General features: G+C 36.3%; 1 pseudogene; it reads right to left on the bottom strand.

Moving 5' to 3' along the window:
* Positions 1-872: 872 nt before the first annotated feature.
* Positions 873-1287, bottom strand: LOC107181830 (annotated as a pseudogene).
* Positions 1288-4101: the final 2814 nt, after the last annotated feature.

Below are 4101 nucleotides of genomic sequence, written 5' to 3' on the forward strand. Positions count from 1 at the left end.
GTTTCAAGTCCTTGCTCCTCATTCACTCTGATCAATTTCAAATTGATGGGAAATTTCAGGGCATTCAATTTTAAATGGAGTTGTGTAGCAGATTTCAAATTAAATAAAAGTAGATTTTCCTATGATTTAAAAGTGGATAAGTTTCTAATTAATTATGCATATAGTTCACTTGGCTTGTCCTTCACAGGGTAGGATTTCTAATAGTGTTCAAAGTTGGGAAAACCATGAACAGTCTTTCTACCATATGCTATCATTTTCTTCAATTACAGTCCTATTTGGTTTCTTAATGAAGTAAAAATAAAATCCAATATATAAATGTTATGACATTTACGAATATCTAATTCATGTTCTCATCCTGTGATTGATTTTCCTTAATGAAGAATTAGAGTGGATTTAGGCCCATAAAACCAAATATATTCTAAATCCCCCAACATATCAGTTTCCAAATAATTGTATTTTATTTTTATTCAAAACCATTCAAGTATGGTATTTTATAGCACCTGTGAGGCCATCATCTTAGCAAGGTATCTTCATGAAAATGCAATCAATGTAATTTATCATGCACTTGAATTTGAAAAAGACCAGTTCGAACTGCACATTAACTCTGAAGGCAACCACACTGGTTCTTATTTATCGTGAACATACGTTTCTGTCACCTCATTGTGTTCACCTTTATCTTTGAGTTAGCTAATGGAGAATAAAACAGAAAATGTTATAAATAAAAATATATTTACTAAATTGTAAGATTTGAAAGTTATATCATCTAACATTAAATAGTAAATTGTAACTATTTTTATTTGAGCAATCATATATTAGAATAGAGGTTTGAAATTTTATATGCTTAAAAACTTTTTATATTATTTAATAAGGGTTTATTTTTCAAAATGTACAGTCAGTGAGATCTGTTGTTCATGCATCTTCTCTAGCAGCTGGGTGTTTCTGGTGTAAATCACTTGAGCTCTGTGCTTTGAGACTAGTTTAATAAGTCCTTTACTAAGGAGCTCCTGAAAGGCTGCTCTGGCCAAGGAGCCATGAATCTTCAGCTTCTCGGAGACCACAGCTGGGGTTATAAGCTTGTAGTTGGGAACTTCCTTACAGAGGCTGTCATACGTGGCTTTGTCAAACAAGACCAGGTTATGGAACTCGTCCGGAACTCTGCATTTGGACCACTTCTTCAGTTTGGCCTTGGCCCCCTGACTTGCTCACAGGGTCTTTGTCTTTCTTGGCTGACTTTCCAGCATCTTTCTTCTTCTTGTCATCCTTGGGCGGCATCACAGGACTCAGAGAGCAGGGATGCGCTGCTGTCCCACCAAGATGTCGGCCCGAGAGGCACTTAAGAACATTTTCATGCAAAATCATAGTTTGAGAATATTTTAATACACAAACAGAAAGGAGGTAGTTTTGTTTTCGTATTGTTACTCTTGATTTAACTTTTCAAAATATCCTTGGGACTGGTGAGTAAACGTGTACTCAGTGTGTTTTTCCCTGTCTGTATTACACCTCCTTAATAGACACATCAGTAGGAGTAGCAGACAATTCTACTCCCTACGACCCACACCTTTGTATCGTCCCGTCCTGTTGAGTGTAGAAGGCACTGAAGAATATGACAGAATATGATTAAGTTGTGTTATATGGCACAGTCGACTTTTAAAAAGGGCGATGATTCTCCCTGGGCCTGACCTAATCAGATGAGTTCTAAAAATAGACAAGGCTTTTCCTGGAAAAAGAGATTTAAAAGGTAGGAGGAATTCAACTTGAGAGTCTCTGTTGCTGGCTTTGAAGATGAAGGAAGACACTTAAACAATTTTCAAAATGTATCACAGCCTAAATGAAAGGACTGAACTGCAAACATTTTTAAATAGTCCATAGGAGAAAATACCTATAACTTGGGTTATACAAAATCTTCTCAGATACAACACCAAAATCAGCATCCATAAATAAAAAAAAATAGATAAATTGAAGTTTATCAAAATTAAAAACATTTGTATTTTAAAAGACATCATTAAGAAAACTTAAAGGCAATCATCAAACTGGTAGAAACTATTGGAAAATCAAATATCTCATAAAGGACTTGTATCAAAAAACTATAAAGAACTCTTAAAACTAAAAATAAGAAAATAATCTAATTAAATTGAACAAAAGTGTTGAATTGACATTTTGCCCAAAAAAAAAGATAAAATGAATGGTTAATAAGCACATAAATGATAGTTAATGTCATTCATCATTAGGGAAAGGTAAATTAATACCACAATGTGATATCACTTCATACCCACTAGAATGGCTATAGATAAAATATATTTATTTTTAAAAGAGGATAAATTTTAGAAAAAATATAGTGAAAATGGAATGCTCACTTATTTCTGGTAGGAATTAAAATAGTGTTGCCACTTTGAAAAACAGTTTGGTTGTTTCTTAAAAATCTAAACATAAATTTCCCACATAACCCATCAATTCTACTTCTAGGGATCTACACAAGATAAATGAAACCATATGTCCACACAAACACTTCTAAATTAATATTGCTAGAAGCAATTAATTAATTCACTTTTTGACTATTAATAATCCTATAAAATAAAAGCCTAATATGCTAAATGTCTGGTCAGCCATTCAACCAATCAAAGCTTAATATTCTAATGATATGCCAAGGCCAACCAATCGCTCACTATGACGTGCACTGACCACCAGGGGGCAGTCGACCAGTCACTCTTACATGCACTGACCATGAGGGCACAGATGCTCTGAGCAGTAGGTCAGCTTGCTGCTGGGGTCTTGCCGATCAGGACTGAGTGAGATGGGCCAGACACGCCCTGGAGCCCTCCCGCGTCCCTCCCCAGCCCCAACTGTGCACCAGTGGGGTCCCTCAGCCTGGCCTGTGCCCTCTCACAATCCGGGACCCCTTGGGGGATGTCAGAGAGCTGGTTTCAGCTCAATCCCACAGGCCAGGTCAAGGGACCCCACTGATGCACAAATTCGTGCACCGGGCCTCTAGTAAGTTTAATACCAGGTAATAGTGAAAAAAGTATATAATCCAATAATCAAAATACCCATTATCTGATGAATGAATAAATAGCATATAGTACATCCATGTAGTGGAATACTACTCAGCAATAAAAATTAATGAACTAGCCCTGGATAAGTTGCTCAGCTGGTTGGAATGTCATCCTGTACACCAAAAGGTTGAGATTTGGTTCCCAGTCAGGGCAAATATCTAGTTTGTAGGTTTGATCCCCAGTCAGGGTGCATACACAAGGCAACCTATCAATGTTTCTCCGTCACATCAATGTTTCTCTCCCACCCGCCTTTCTCTCTCTCTAAAAAGCAATGAAAACATATCGTTGGGTGAGGATTTTTAAAAAAATTAATGCTGCATGTAAAACACAGATGAACTTCAAAAGTTTTTTGCAAAAAGTGAAAGAATCTGGACTCAAAAGACTATACATTATATGTTCCCATTGAAAGGAAATGTCTAGAAAAGGAAAATCTACCAAAGCAGAGAGCAGATTCTTATTTGCCTAGGGGTAGAAGTAGAAACTGAAACTGACTCTAAATGGGCATGAAGAATCTTTTTGGGGAGACAGAAATGTGAGATTATGCTGCTATTTTTAAAACCTGTAAATTTATTTAAAGTTACTGTACACATAAAATGGGCAAAGTTTATGGTATGTGTTCATGGTTTGTAAATACCTCAATAATGCTGTTTTTTAAAAAATTGCACAGGTAGTAGGTGTCACACAGATAGTAACTTGCAAATGTAGGCATTTCTGTATTCACAGCCAAGGCTACACTACTATATGGCTTCCCTAAATATGTCAAGGTCCATTAAATCTATTTTTGGCCTTGGAGTTTTCTAAAGTGCTTTCCTTCAGCTGAAGGATTTTGTATTTCTGCTGGTTGTCACAACAACACAGCTGGGGTATGTCAATGAAAGTGTACTGCACTTGTTGGTAATGGTATTAACGGTAGTACTTAGGGGTATGGTACATGTGCTTAAAGACTGAATTCTGGCTAATAACCAGCGATGGGAGAACATCTGGATAATGAACCAGAGTTACAGTAAAACTTTTATTATTAACATAGCACAGCCAATAATGAGAAATGCTG

Source organism: Myotis davidii, unplaced genomic scaffold (genome assembly GCF_000327345.1).
Source record: "Myotis davidii unplaced genomic scaffold, ASM32734v1 scaffold453, whole genome shotgun sequence".
Classification (NCBI taxonomy): domain Eukaryota; kingdom Metazoa; phylum Chordata; class Mammalia; order Chiroptera; family Vespertilionidae; genus Myotis; species Myotis davidii.